At 45.4% G+C, this 15,886-nt stretch overlaps 1 protein-coding gene across 7 annotated transcripts in view; it reads left to right on the forward strand.

Annotated features, from left to right (window-relative positions):
* Positions 1-15,886, forward strand: part of SCAPER (S-phase cyclin A associated protein in the ER) — a 420,029-nt gene that overhangs the window by 241,673 nt on the left and 162,470 nt on the right. The window lies entirely within an intron of this gene.

The raw sequence follows: 15,886 nt of genomic DNA on the forward strand, positions 1-15,886 counted from the left end.
AAGTAGGAATTATTGTGTGTAAATGCGACAAGAAGTCCTGTGACACCTTATAGACTAACAGATATTTTGGAACATAAGCTATTGTGGGCAAAGAACTGCTTCGTCAGATGCATCTAAGTGGGTCTTTGCCCACGAAAGCTTATGCTCCAGAATATCTGTTAGTCTATAAGGTGCACACAGGACTTCTTGTTGTTTTTAAAGATACAGACTAACACGGCTACCTTTCTGATACTTGTGTATAAATGATTTTATACGTTAAAATGCTGTTGTGTTTTTATACTTTGTATACTACCCAAGCCCGCTTAACTTTATGCACATGACTTCATGTACCAGTTGTCTTCAGTGGGAGCATTCACAGGCATAAGTCTTTGTAGCATCAGGGCTATGGCTTATGTTGAACTGCGGATGTACTGACAGATATTTTGTGTTGAGCTGTCTGCATTAGTGTGTTTTTTTTTTCTTTTTAATACACTGGCTATATACACATGTAAATTACATAGGCCCTGATCCTGCCAAGGCTTAACCATGTACTAAACTTTATGTATTTTAGTACACTAAATCTTATGTACTTTAGTATTTGGATTGCAGTCAATGGGATGACCTGTATGCATAGCCAAGGGTCAGTGTCGTGTAAGCTTTAAAAAAAAAATAACAATAATATTGATGGATAGCCATGAAGCCAGACATAGTCCTCATACACTGGACATTCATCTGGATGCAAAATGTTTAAAATATAATGTTTAGATGGAGATTTGGTGTTTTATTGTTTTTTGCTCTTTTAATATTTTATGTCAGCAGATGCTACACTGAGCTTCATGTGAACCAGAAATCATTGTGATGTATTTCAAATAGCTGCTATAAGTTTCATAAGTTCCCCAGTAGTAATGAAAACTAACTATTTTCACAACTTATCCAGTCTCTACATAATGAAAGACTTAGTTCGTATCAAGATTATCTTTTCTTCATTTAAATATGTCAAATGTTTAGAATAGGAGAGAGTCAAGTAAGTTCATCGGCATCTTTGGGTTAAAAAAAATTTCTGGTGCTGTATCCTGCTTTCATAAAAGCCTAAACCTCATTCAAAGCAGGAGAAAGTGTCATGACGCCTTTGGATCAGAGGTCTAAATGTCAGTTTTTTAAAAGGTGCAATTTACAATACAATTTATAAAATATATTGGTTAATGGGACTAATGAATACATGCTAAAAGCTCATGTTGTTATGAAATGTTAATTAGACTGCCTGTACGCTGTAATGAGATGAAATGCTGGGTGTAAGGAGGTAAAAAGAGAATTAATTATGGACTTTTAAATTATCCTACCTAAGAACAACTAAAGCAGAGCTGCCTGTTCTGTTACGGGTTGCAGAGTTCTTAGAAAGTATAGCTGAAAACCTTAAAAACTGTTCTTTATTTGCAGTTCACTAGCTGTCAAGCAGTGCCACTCACAGGCTTGAAGTAATATAATAACATGATTTTTGTTGGCAGGCTGTATCAAGGAAGTGTGCCAAATAAAGACATATTCCAGGGCCTGAAGATACAGAGTGCAGGTTAACAATCCTCTCAAATCCAGTTCAGTGAAAAGTATTTTTTATTTTGAAAAGTACGCTTGGGATCAAACCCTTAACATTTCTGAGCAGTAATATAGTGGTGGTGTGGGTTATAGTAATTTCACAGGGGTTTAATCCCCTTCAACTGTGCTCATGTATAGTAACCATTACTGGGTCAACTTCTCTGGTATTCTCATATCTCTTTCATTGACTTCTTTGGGATGATAGCTGAGAGCAGAAAATGTGGCTTGGTATGATGGCATAGTGTAATATGTTCATGTACGAGGGAATAGGTCCTACTGTTGTTACAGGAACTCTGAAATATGTCACACTAGATCAGATTCTTTACTCAGGTTACCCTAGTGTAAAAACAGAGCGTCTTTACTGATTTCACTCTGTTTATCGGGACAGATTGCTGTTAGAAGATACCTGGTTTGCAAACTCATATTATTGCCTTTTTCTAAAATATATGTTTAAGATTTTGTTCTGCCATGTTTTGAGAGGTTCCCAGGAGATTACCTGTTAAGTAAATGACACAAGTAATGCCATTAAGTCAAAAATTTAACATGGTAGGAATACTATGATGATTTACATAAGGTTCTCAAATAACACGATAATAGGCACAACATAAAAATCCTGATATGTAGATAATCTATGTTAGCCATTAATTAAATAACAATTATACAGTGGTCAGGTTTTCCTTATAATATCTCAGTATAATTTCTTAAATTTATTTTCTCAGATACAGAGTCAAATTGTCAGATGATTGGTCCCATATGTTTGTGCACAGACACTAACTTGCAAGTCCGTTTTTGACTACTAGAAGTCATACCTACAAGCTTTAGTGCTTGAAAAGTATGCAAGCAGATATTTGAGTACCCAAAAGTTATATCAAAGCCCCTGTCAACACTTGGCCCCTGAGAATGGTTTTGGTGAATAAGAAATGTTTCATTACACATTAAGTTTGGAGGCATTCCAGTGCAAATTCTCTGTCCTCTGTAACAAAAGGAATGACAAGTAAAATCATTTAAGGTTAAAAAAAAAAGGTATTGGGAGCATGAGAAATCCAATGCCACCTCATCTGCCAAATGAGGAGAACTCTGTACCCTCTCCTGCTCCATTTCCATTTCTTGGGATTCAAGAAAGGATAGACTGACTCAGAGGAATAGGATAGTCTTATACAGCAAGTACAAACCACCTCACACATCTCAAATCACAAATCTATTCAAGCAATTGTCCCCAGGATGGACCACCCAAAAGAGAGCTTCATCTCCAGTTTCATAATCCCTTGAGAAAATGATAGATTTGGAAGACAAGCGCTAATCACAGCTGTCACAATTTATACAAAATCTGAAAGGAAAAAATGCACTATGTTTTCAGTGGCAGAAAATATTCACATCAAGTAGCCTGCCACTTTGGCTGCTGGTAGCGGACAAGAATAATGCTCAGTTACTCAAGTACTATTTTGACTCCTCATGTAGATGCTGAGAAATATGTAATTGTTTGTCAAGCATCTCTCTTGTATGTATGCTAAACTTCAGACTTTGTCAAGGCTAAATATAACTACACTGACTAGCCAGGTAGGTCCTTACCCAGAAGGAAGTGGGTCTCATCGTCTCCTCTGTCCTCCTCCCGTACACCCCGCCAAGCAGTCATTGCAAGGGAATGAGAAAACCTGTACCTCCACACTACCACAGGATCTCATATCTAGGAGCTGCCTGGCTGGGACACTCCCAGCAGCAAGGGAATATTAGGCCCAACTCCACAACTCTCCTCAAGCTGCAGGAACCTACAGGGCTGGAGTTTCCTACAGGAACAAGAGGCACTGCAAGGTGGATCTAGCCTCCCTATATAAAGTTGAGTTCATTGAATGGTGCCCAGATTGCATGGGTCTGGAAATGGAATCTATATCCTAGTGCAAAACCAAATGGTTCCATGCTGGAGTGCTCCCAACAGCAAGGGAGAGATCAGATTTCACATGGAAGAGCTTATTTTATGGTCCGTGGCACATTTTTCATGGCTGTGAAATAGATAGGGGGCCTATATTCTTCTTTTCATTCTCTCCTCTGCTCCACTGCAGTGAGACACAACATTTGTTCTTCTTCGAGTGTCCCCGTGGGTGCTCCACATTAGGTTTGTCGGGCTTGCCTGGCGCCGCAGGTCGGATCTTCCAAGCAGTTTCTGCCGGACCGGGCATGCGCCAGTGTGCGCCGCTCCCTTGCGCGCTCCTGGCCACATGCGCGATCCGGTCCCCGCCAGTTCCTCTTAACCGCCGTCGGCTGCAGACGGAATCCGATTAGGCTACGGCCAAGTTAGCGTATTCAATGGTTTTTAGCTGTTTTCTTTAAAGTTTTCAAGTTCTTAGTCTATTGTTAAGTTAGCCAGTTGTTATTTTCAAAAAAAAAAAAAAAAAGAAGAAACAACAAGCGGGACAGAATTCAGTCCAGTCCTAGCAACAAGCGGAGCACCGCAGGCCAGGAGCCTAGGGCCATTAGCCCTCCTGCCACGGCAGGCTATCGGAGAGGGGGAAAACAGCACAGAGAAGGTGCTAAGTACCCCATTAACAACTAAAAGACTCACCAAAAATGTCCTCTTCAGGATTCAAGAAACGTGAGTCTTGCCGAGAGGCAATGCCAGCGTCTGATGGGCACAGTCACTGTATAAGGTGCCTTGGGGAGTCCCATGTCACGCAGAAATGCTCCTTCTGTGCAAAATTAACAGCCAGAGCAAGGAAGGACAGGGAGATGCGGCTTAAAATGCTGCTATTCAACAAGGCCCTCCAGCCAGACATGCCCGAGTGGCCGCAGCAGGAGGGACCCTGCGGGGCCCATAAAAGGAAAGCTGCCTCCCTCACCCTATCAACGCAAAAACGGAGGAAAGTCTCCCCAACCGCGAGCGGGACGGGAGGAGCGCACAGCCCCCAGCCGCAGCAACAGCTGATCGGCGGCGGCACGGAGAGCCACGTGGAGGCAGCTCAGCCTCCGATGATCAAACAGCCGCCCCACACCGCAGGCAGGGCGGCGGCTAAACAAGCGCCGGTGGCGGCGGCACCGCAAGTAGCGGCACCGACCCCCGGGGAACCGGCGGTGCAGAGCGTGCAGGCACGCAGCCTGCAGGCACTGGAGGACACCGCCCAAGAGCGTGCCGAGCGCGGCGCGGACGGGGCCGAGATCCCCTGCACGTCAGGGGGCGGAGCCACCCCCTCAAGGGAGGGGGAAGGCTGCACAGAAAACAAGGCACCGCAGCCCCTCTCCAGACAGGGCTGCAGAGTTGCTTTCTCTCAACCCTCCGCTCATGCTGCGGACTCCAACTAGAAGGCAGGGGTCCCTCCCTAGCCTACCCGGAGCCCCCGTCTCCATTTTTACAACCAGCCTCGCCCTGGCTGGGACCACCCTCACCCTTCTTGGGGTTTGAGCCGCTGGAGTACTATCACAAATCGCTCTCTCCAGTGTCCCATGTCTCTCGACGATCTCGCTCCCCCAGACGCAGGGGATACGCACGAAGGGAGTGATCCAGGTCACCTTCCCAAGAACGGTGTCCATGCTGCCATGGTCGTCCCTATCACGCATAGACACCACCGGCATTCTACCAGGGAAAGATCCCCCCAGACGGTCCTGTATCCCCGAGGGCAATCGTGAACAGGGACAGAGACTCAAGTATCTCAGGGGAAACTGGTTATGGAACCCCGAGATTTTCCCTCGCAAGCTTCCAGCGAGCGGATGTACCATCGCCAACAGGAACCGGAAGGGTCCAGAGAGGCGTATCCTAGTGGTTCCTCGCTCTCCTCCCCGGACGAGGCTACGGCCCCGGGGGACATCCATCCTCTGGACGATCTCAAACAGTTTCAAGAGCTGTTCAAAAGGGCGGCCTTCACACAAGGCATCCAGACAGCAGAGGTGCAAGAGAAACACTATAAGCTCCTCAAAAATCTGAGACCTCCGGCCTCCTCCAAAATAGCAATACCGCTTGACGAAGCAATTTTGGAGTCCGCCACTACAATATGGCAGACCCCTGCGACTATTCCGCCTGTCCACAAGAGAGCGGACAAGAAATACTTCGTGCCGGCGAAGGGCATGGAGTTCCTGTTCAGCCACCCACAACCAAATTCCTTGGTGGTCGAGTCGTCGCAACAAAGATCAAAGACATCTCAATTCAAGACAGGGGGAACAGACAAAGATGCCAAGAAGCTAGAGCTGTTCGGCAGAAAGGTCTACTCCTCCTCCACACTACTGTTGCGAATGGCAAATTACGCAGAGCATCTAGCGAACCACAATTTCGACAACTACACTAGGTTAACCTCCCTCATGGACTCGCTTCCAGAGGGCAAGAAACCGGTGCTCAAGGCCATCGTGCAAGAAGGCTACGCGGCCTCAAGGACGGGAGTTCAGATCGCCCTGGATGTTGCGGACACAGCAGCATGCTCCACAACTACGGCAGTGGTGATGCGAAGGGAGTCCTGGCTCCAGACTTCGGGTATACCGAGGGATCTGCAGGCAAAGATCGTCGATCTTCCCTTCGACATGCAGAAGCTGTTTGCTGAATCAACTGACCCGGTCCTTCATTCCAGTAAAGATTCAAGAGCCACACTTAGGACCCTGGGGATTTACACCCCTCCATACAGAAAGAAAAAGTACTACCCTCAACAAAGACGGTACCAGTACCAGCCACAGCGTCCCCAGTACCACAGGGGTTACGAGCAAGGGCGACATCAACAGCACCAGCAATACAGAACTCCCAGGTGACGTTCCCAACAGAGCCGTGCGTCCTCGGGGCAGGGCCAAAGGCCACAAGTTTGACACACAGATCCAGGGCTGCGCTATCACTACCATCGCACAAGGTCATCTAAAGCGGTTATTCCACCATCGCCTCCGACCATTCGTGGGATCGACAGCACTGGTTCCCCCTACTCCTGTGCATGTTGGACCGTCCACCGATGCCCCTTCCGGTGGCGCCGGATCTGCTCACACAAGCCCAGGAGTCCATAGTGCATCTGCACCCCCAAGGCCTGCGACTACAAGCGTGGTTAATCCATGGCTCAGCTCCCTAGAGAGCACATGTACGGAGGAAGTGCAACAAGTCCTAGAAAGTAGCAGGAGGACTTCCACCAAGAAGACCTACAAGCAGAAATGGACTCGCTTCATGGCATGGTGTTCTACCAAACAGCTAGCCCCCCTTTCGGTGCCTATACCTGTAATATTAGAGTATTTACTGGACCTCAAGAGAGGAGGACTCTCACTATCCTCGTTAAAGGTCCACCTTGCCACCATTTCGGCGTTCAGACACGAAGAGGAAGGGCACACGGTGTTCGCCCATCCCATGGTTACCAGGTTCCTCAAAGGGTTGGTAAACCTATACCCCCCTCGGAAACCGCTTCCACCTTCGTGGAACTTGGACCTGGTGATTAACGCACTAACGGGACCACCGTTCGAGCCTTTAGCCACGGTTTCCCTCCGCCTCCTTACGATAAAGACGACCTTCCTTCTCGCAATCACGTCAGCTCGCAGGGTGAGCGAGCTTGCGGCAGTTATGGCAACGTTACCCTGCACTGTTTTTTCCAAGAAGGCGGTGACTCTACGGCTGCATCCAGCCTTTGTTCCTAAGGTTTCTTCAGAGTTTCATATTAACGAACCTACTGTTTTACCCTCGTTTTATCCAAAGCCTCATAACTCTAACGAAGAGGCGCGCCTACACCTCCTGGACGTGAGGAGGGCGCTGGCCTTCTATATAGACAGGACCAAGCCCATCCGGAAAATGGATAGACTCCTGGTCTCTCTCGCTCCCAAATCGAAAGGAGAAGGTCTCTTTTCGCAGAGAATCTCGAAGCACATCGTATCCTGCATAAAAATGTGCTACGAACTCAAGAAGACTCCTTTACTGGCCCCACCCAGGGCTCACTCCACTAGGGCGGTGGCGGCATCAACAGCCTTTTTCAAGGGCGTTGAGCTAAAGGACGTTTGCAGAGCGGCTACCTGGTCATCCTATGACACCTTCGCCAAGCACTACGCCCTTCACAGCGTATTCCAAGAGGATACCCAGCTCTCGACAGCGGTCCTCTTGGGGACAAGCTGTACATGATCCAATTACCCACCTCCTATCTTGGGTTACTGCTGCGTAGTCACCTAATGTGGAGCACCCACGGGGACGCTCGAAGAAGAAAGAAAGGTTACTCACCGTAGTAACAGTGGTTCTTCAAGATGTGTCCCCGTGCGTGCTCCACTACCCGCCCATCCTCCCCACTTTGGATCTCTGTTTAGTGTTTTGCAGGAGCATCCGAGGCGGTTGGTCAAGGAACTGGCGGGGACCGGATCGCGCATGTGGCCAGTAGTGCGCAAAGGATTGGTGCGCACCGGCGCATGCGCGGTCCGGCAGAAACTGCTTGGAAGATCCGATCTGCAGTGCCGGGTGAGCCCGACACACCTAATGTGGAGCACCCACGGGGACACATCTCGAAGAACCACCGTTACTACGGTGAGTAACCTTTCTATTCTGCAGTAGGACACAGCTTCCATTTCCAGACCCATGCAATCCTGGGCACCATTCAGTGAACTCTTAACTTTACATAGGGAGGCTAGATAAGAACATCAAGGGTGCAGCTGACTTGAACATCCATCTTTCCCAGTTGGGATAAGAAGAAAAAAAATAACTCACAAAACCTGTAGGAGTTTTTATTCATTATGTTTTTCTTAAACCAGAAGATATATTTCCTTGTGTCAGAAAACTGGGCAGAAAGCCTCCTCTCGTCTCGTCTCCTCTCCTCTCACTCAGAGCACCTCAATTTTCATCAGAGGCATGCCAGTCCAGATCAGTATGTCTTATGGAAAGGTTGAGGTTTATCCGTATTGTGTGGACCATTTCCCCCATGGACATACATACCTTGGAATTACAATCGTGGCTTAGTCAATAGAATTTTCTGCTCCTCCTGCTCACAGCATACTTTCTTTTCTCCATCTAGAGATTTAAAGGAGCTAGGTCTCCTGTAAAGGATTTACAGCTTGTTCAGTATGGGAATAATTCACCCATGCCTCCTTTGTACAGAAACTTAGAGGCCTGTTCATATTATGTCATGGTGCCATAGAGGACTAGGAGTCTTCAGCTTGAATTAGATCTTACTCCTCTTCCTTTGAATAAAGAAAGCCAAATGTAGGGAGAAGTGTTTGTCATTCAGATCCAGGAGACCTCACTGACTTATTCTGCCTCTCAGTGGATCTTAAAGATTTGTATCTCCATATTCATTCAACATTTCATAAGCTCCTTTGTTTTTCCCACAGGCCCTGCTTTTGGCACTTCTGCTCACAAGGTGTCTGCCAAGATTACATTAATATTGATTGCCATCCTTTGAGCATCTCAGTCAGGCAAATTCTTCATTTTCTGGGCTTGATGATTTCAACAGTAGTCACTGTCTCAAGGGCAGTGTTTCACATCTGACCTCTTCAAGTCTTCATATTGTCAGCTTGGGATCACTGGGACAGGTCTGTTTTAACAAGTGCATTCGGTTTCCTTCTGGGACCTAGAGGACCCTTCTCTGTTGTCCAAAGCATCTGTCTTCCTGCATAATGCTATCATTTCCCTTTATCTCCAAGATTATGACTCATACCAGTTTAGGAAGCTGTCGGTCATGCGTGTGAGATCCTTTAGTCCATAGTGAAAGCAGTGAAAAACAAAAATTTCAGTTGTTAAATCTTCATTTTGCAAAAGTACTAAATTAATAAAGTGATGAAGAACCCTGGTCCAGTACAGCTGTTTTGTGCTGCATAAAAGGTACAGAGCAGCTTTGAAGTAGCTAGAGATGATTAGGGGAAAATTCCCCTTACACAGGAGAATTCTCCTATGTGGCCCATTTCCCTTGGGTGCTGAGGAGGCATATAGTAACTTCCAGGGATCAGATATGGTAGGATAGGAGGAGCATAATACAGTGGTGCTATACCAGGATCTCTCCATTGACATGTCATAAATTAAAACGGCTGGCCTGCAGCACTAATTTTAATTGGATCTGATGTCTCAGGACCAGGAGACACAGCAGTGTTTTGCAGCCAACAGCTCTCAGCTGTGCCTAAGCTCTGCTCTTCTCAGGAGGACTATAGAATCTGCCTACCTAGGCTGTACCAATAACTTTAGCTTTTCATTAATATAATAGCAGTTCCCTTCTGTTCAAATTATGTTTTCATCATGATTTCACCCACAGATGGAGACGTTAGGTAAGTAAAGCATATTATCACTGCTGAATTTTTAAAATAATTATGTGCAGCATAGAGATCAGCTCAGATGCAACATGCAGCTTTTAGTGATTTTTTGTTAATTATTATAGGCCAATTTTACGGCTGTACTGACTGACTGAGCCTGGTCTACACTAGGGATCAAAATCAGTCCCTGATATGCAATTCTAGCCACACCATTAGCATAGCTAGAATCAATGCATCATGATCGCCTTTTAACCCTGGTGTAGATCAGGGATCTTTGGGCTTACGCCGAAATCTCTTACTCAACACGGCAGTGTGGTGTACCAGGTTGACGGCCGAGCACAGAGAGATCAGTTTTGCCACATCTTCACTGATGCAGCAAAATCAAACTCCAGCAGATCGATTGTGGCATGTAGACACACACACACACACACACACACACACACACACACACACACACACACACACACACACACACACACACACACCCCGATGCAGGTCAAGTACGTGTTGTGCAAGGTCACATAGTGAGTGAATGGCTCAGCTGTAATTTGAACCTTGATCTTTCTGTTCTTTGCTGTAGATCACAGATCTTTAGTCTCCTCAGGTAGCTAGTCAAGAGAGTTGAGGATAGCAACTGAGGGTCCAATGCTGGCCCCACAAGGAACTTCGTTGTGGCAACCAGAGGCCAGTGGCCCTGTCTTTTTAAACTTGCGCTTGCCATAATGTGTGCATGACTTTTTTTTTTTCTTCCAAGAAACTCTTCAAGCGTCACAAACTCAGAATTCTGATCATTTGGTGTTCCCTGTTGTTCTAGCAAATAATGTTTCTCCTACTACTAATCTGGAATTTTGTGACCTTAATACAGAGAATCCTTAATTGGCAATGTCCATTTGTCATCAGTCACCATAAAATGTAGGCACTGATACGAAAGACTTAATTTACAAAATGTCAGCCACCTTGTATAATTTTATAGCTAGATAAATGTCCTCAATTATTGTATTTACCTAAACTGTGTCATCCTTCATAGGCATACAGTAATATCTTGCATGCAAAAAATGTCACCAGCAATAAAACCTGCAGTTAGATGACTGGCCTTTTTCGTATCCTGCAGTTTGTAGGATGATGGCATCTGTGGGTCCAGATTTTAGGACTTAGTGCAACACATGTGGCCCTTGGGTTCAACTCTGAGCAACACTGCAAAGTTTGTGTAGTTTAAATACTATAGCAATCACATAGGAATTCATTAATCATATCTAAAGGTGAACTCATACGGCTTTTTAAATAATTTGAAACTGTGACCCAAAATTACTAAACAGATGTGTAATCTTAAAATGTACAAATGACTGCATTTTAAAGGTGAACAAAAATCATTTTACCCATCAAGACCTCAGTTCAGGTCTTTGGGTTTCCTCTGTTTCTCCTGCAAAAGCTATGCTTGTTTTGTTGCTAGCATTAGCTGAGTCTTTAATTATAATTAGGGGAATCACAGAAACTTAGGTCTTGGTCAGCATGCTAAGCAATGGAAAAATTTATGCTACTTTAATGTAAACTATATATTTAAATCTACACATATGTTCTGTTAGAGCATGATCTAAAGCCTAGTGGACTCAATGGAAAATTTTGGACCAGGTTCTTACTAATTTCAGACCTTCAGACCTTTGCTTTTTTTTATTATAAAAAAGTGTTTCCCTTCACCTTTGACCAGGTCAAACTGCACAAAACAGACCCAACACCAGGTCCCAGAAAGGTAGGATTAAACAATTGCACAGTTTGAGTTTTTTATTATTCTGCTTTCTTGTGCTTTGGCCTTCCCTGCAATGTATTTTTTTGTGTTCATGGAATTGCTTCTGTACAAACCTTTAGTATAGAAGGTGATGTAAAAAAGTGACTTGGGCAGGCACATTTCAATAGTGACCAGATTCCTGTAACTCTTTACAGAGCATGGCAGCATTAGAAAGCAACTGATGTTAAATTGTTCTTTACTTTTTGGGACCCAAGTTTTTTCCTCCATTTTGTTCAACTGGCATCTCTTGACAAGTTTTCTTAGTAAAAAAAAAACTTTAAAAATTATATCCCTTTTTTTTTTTCACTACAAAATCAGCAGCAGCACTAACTGCACTCTTGCATACCACATACAAAGGTACAGTATAAGGAAAACGAAAAATTAGGGGATTTGGATTCATTTGACTTTTAAGTACTTGCAACTTAAGAGCAGAATTGCTTTTCTTCCTAATGCGCATTGGAAGCTTTTTGTTTTGCTTTTTGAAAGTGTGCTCTGACTATCGCAGAACTCAGTCAGCGTTGACACCAAGCCATTGTGGGAAGCAACTGAAGTTTAGCAAAGTTAACGTGCACAGGAGTTAACAGAATTTCTGAGAGTTGTGTGGCTGTGGAAATGAGCCCTAATATTAGGACTACAATTCTACTAAGATACTTGGTTCCTATGTATATGATAGAATCACACTGCTGTTAATTTAATTTAATTTCTTTCTAGGCTTGTTCTGTACCTTATTCCATCTCCCCTTTCAACCTTCTGCTCATATTAGCCGTGTCTACACGTGCACGCTACTTCGAAGTAGCGGCACTAACTTCGAAATAGCGCCCATCACGGCTACACATGTTGGGCGCTATTTCGATGTTAACGTCGACGTTAGGCGGCGAGACGTCGAAGCCGCTAACCCCATGAGGGGATGGGAATAACGCCCTACTTCGAAGCTGAACGTCGAAGTAGGGACTGTGTAGACGATCCGCGTCCCGCAACATCGAAATAGCAGGGTCCGCCATGGCGGCCATCAGCTGAGGGGTTGAGAGACGCTCTCTCTCCAGCCCCTATGGGGCTCTGTGGTCACCGTGTGCAGGAGCCCTTAGCCCAGGGCTTCTGGCTGCTGCTGCGGCAGCTGGGGATCCATGCTGCATACACAGGGTCTGCAACCAGTTGTCAGCTCTGTGGATCTTGTGTTGTTTAGTGCAACTGTGTCTGGGAGGGGCCCTTTAAGGGAGCGGCTTGCTGTTGAGTCCGCCCTGTGACCCTGTCTGCAGCTGTGCCTGGCACCCTTATTTCGATGTGTGTTACTTTGGCGTGTAGATGTTCCCTCGCAGCGCCTATTTCGATGTGGTGCTGCGCAACATTGATGTTGAACGTCGACGTTGCCAGCCCTGGAGGACGTGTAGACGTTATTCATCGAAATAGCCTATTTCAATGTCGCTACATCGAAATAAGCTACTTCGATGTAGGCTTCACGTGTAGACGTAGCTATTGTGTGTCAAATCACAGTTTAGAGGGGGGAAAAAAAGGGAAATTGGCGATAATCTTCAGCTTTTCCATAAGTTCTGCAGGTTTTTCTGGTTCATCAATCAAACCCTGAGTCCAAGAGATATTCTTTTAACACCTCTGCTGATACGCTGTCTGGGGACACCCCCGTGTTATCCTTTAAAAAACCCAAACCTGTTTGTAAGCACTAAAGTGTCAGTACAAGCTGTTAATTTACCTGAGTGGTTATTCTGCTGAATACCACACACAGTTTCCTGTCCTCCCTCCCTTATGCTGTCTGCCAAAGTGGGAACATGTCAAACTTTCCTGTAAACATAGGACTACATGTACCTGTACATCCTACATGTGAGTGAATGTTATGGGCATTGGAGCACCTGTGTCATCTAATTCCAGCATACACAAAAGCTTCCCACGTCGTTACAAACAACAGAGTATCGAATTACATACTCTGAAAAGGGCTTAACTCTGGGTCAAATTCTTCCCAGCTGTCATCTTGCACTAGATAGGGAATACACCAGTGAAATACTGATGGTGTGCCTGCTGCCTGGCCTCTTCTGGGGTTTCCATCAGGCAAGGCAGATTTAACAGTTTCTGGGCATTTGAGAGGAACAAATCCCCCTCCCCCCCGCCCCCCGCCCCACCGCTGCCAACTGTCAGAAGCTCACATGGGAATATGTTCAGCATATTACCAACTGCTTTTGTCCCTTACCAGTACCACTCTTTGGAGCGTGCTTGTTGACTGCTGGCACTTTGGAACATTAGCAAATTCCAGGCCTCTTGCACCATTATAACCCTGCACACTAAGCTGCTCACCAAAGGCAAGGTCTCTGCCATTGGCTGGTAGCACTGATTTGGGATGATTTTAGTCCTCTAATTAATAGACCCAACCCAAATCAAATAAAAAAAATAAAGAAATATGCCTATCATTGAGTTGGAAGGGACCTTCAGAGATCATCAAGTCCAGTCACCTGCTCTCACAGCAGGACCTGTCACCATCCCTGACAGATTATTTTTAATGTATTTGCCCCCAGATCCCCAAATGGCCCCCTCAAGGACTGAGCTCACAACCATGGGTTTAGCAGGCCCATGCTCAAACTGAGCTATCCTTCTCCCTAAGTGGAAAGTATAGAGTGTGCTTAGTGTTTGAAGCACTGAATGGCAATGAAGAACTCCTGAACTCTAAACATGGCTCTGATAGTAAGACCTAAGAAGGGCCATACTAAGTTAGACCAAAAGTCCAGTTAGTCCCACATTCTGCCCCCCAACAATGGCAAATACCCTAGTGGAAATGAATACAATGGCTAGTCACTGATCACCCATTCCCAGCTTCTGACACACAGGCTAGGGAGAACATTCCTATACATCCTGGGTAATAGCTGTTAATGGACCTATCCTCCATGCATTTATCTGGCTCTTTTTTGAAGCCTGTTGAAGTTCTGACTCTCACAATGTCCTCTGGCAAGGAGTTCTACAGATTGACTATGTGTTGTATGAAGACATACTCCCATTTGTTAATTTTAAACCTGCTACCTAGTAATTTTATTTGGTGGCCCCTAGATCTTGGTGTTGGGAACAAATAAATAACTTTTCCTTATTTACTTTCTCCATGACACTCATGATTGTGTAGACCTCTATCATATCCCCCTTTAGGCTCCTCTTTTCTAAGATGAAAAGTCCCAGTCTTTTTAATCTCCCAGCTATGACAGCTGTTCCAACCCCAAAATCATTTTTTGCCCTTTTTCCAATTCCTAGATATCTTTTTTGAGATGAGGCAACTGCCTCTGCATGCAGTATTCAAGATGTAGGCGTGCCATGGATTTTTATAGAAGCAATAAGGTATTCTCTATCTTATCTTTATTCCTTTTTTAGTGATTGCTAACATTGTTTAATTCTTGACTGCTGCTGCACATTGAGGGTGCGTCCACACTAGGAGTTAACTTCAAAGTTGAGCATTACATTGAAGTAGCCAGCAGAGAGTCTACACACATTTTCCCTTACTTCAAAGTTAACTTCCAGGTAGGGAGCCCAAGTTCGAAGTCCTTACTCCATTCCCAGGAATGGAGTAGTGCCCAACTTCAAAGTTCAACTTTAAAGTAGGGTTCGTGTAGGCGTTCTGCTTCGCAGTTGCTTACTTCGAAGTTGTACTTTAAAGTTATTTTTGTAGTGTAGCCACAGCCCGAGTGACTTTTCAGAGACCTATCCACAATGACTCCTAGATCTCACTCTTGAGAGGTAACAACTAATTTGGTCCCCATTGTTTTATACTTATGGTTGGGATTATGTTTTCCAACATGCATTACTTTGCATTTATCAACATTAAAATTCATCTCACATTTTGCTGCCCAGTCACCTAGTTTTGAGAGATCCTTTTGAAGCTCTTCACAATCTGCTTTGAACTGAACTATCTTATTTATCATCTGCAGATTTTGCCACCTCACTGTTTACACCTTCTCCAGAGCACTTATGAATGTGTTGAATAGAATCAGCCCCAACACAGACGCCTGCAAGACACCACTTCCCTTCCCTGCTTTGCTGGGACAGTGAGAGTTGGATATGATCTGTGGCAGGAGTCCAGGGAAGGGAAGAGGGGACAGGCATGGCAGTGCAGCTTGTGCTGTCAGGGTTTTGTGGCTCTAATGGTGCCAGGTGCTTCCCACCCAGGCTAGAGAATTGAGAGTTTCCCTTTCCCTCATAGCCCAGGGAAGGGAAGGGGGCAGGCATGGCAGTGCAGCTTGTGCTTTCCTTCTGAGGGCTGTGTGTGTGGCTCTTGTGGTTGCTGCATGCTTCCCCTCTCTTTGGCTGGGAAAATGGAAGTTTCTCTTTCCTCAGGAGCCCATGGCGTGGGGAGGAGGCGGGGGGCAGGGGACAAGCATGGCAGTGTGGCTTGTG

This window comes from Carettochelys insculpta, chromosome 12, assembly GCF_033958435.1.
Source record: "Carettochelys insculpta isolate YL-2023 chromosome 12, ASM3395843v1, whole genome shotgun sequence".
NCBI lineage: Eukaryota > Metazoa > Chordata > Testudines > Carettochelyidae > Carettochelys > Carettochelys insculpta.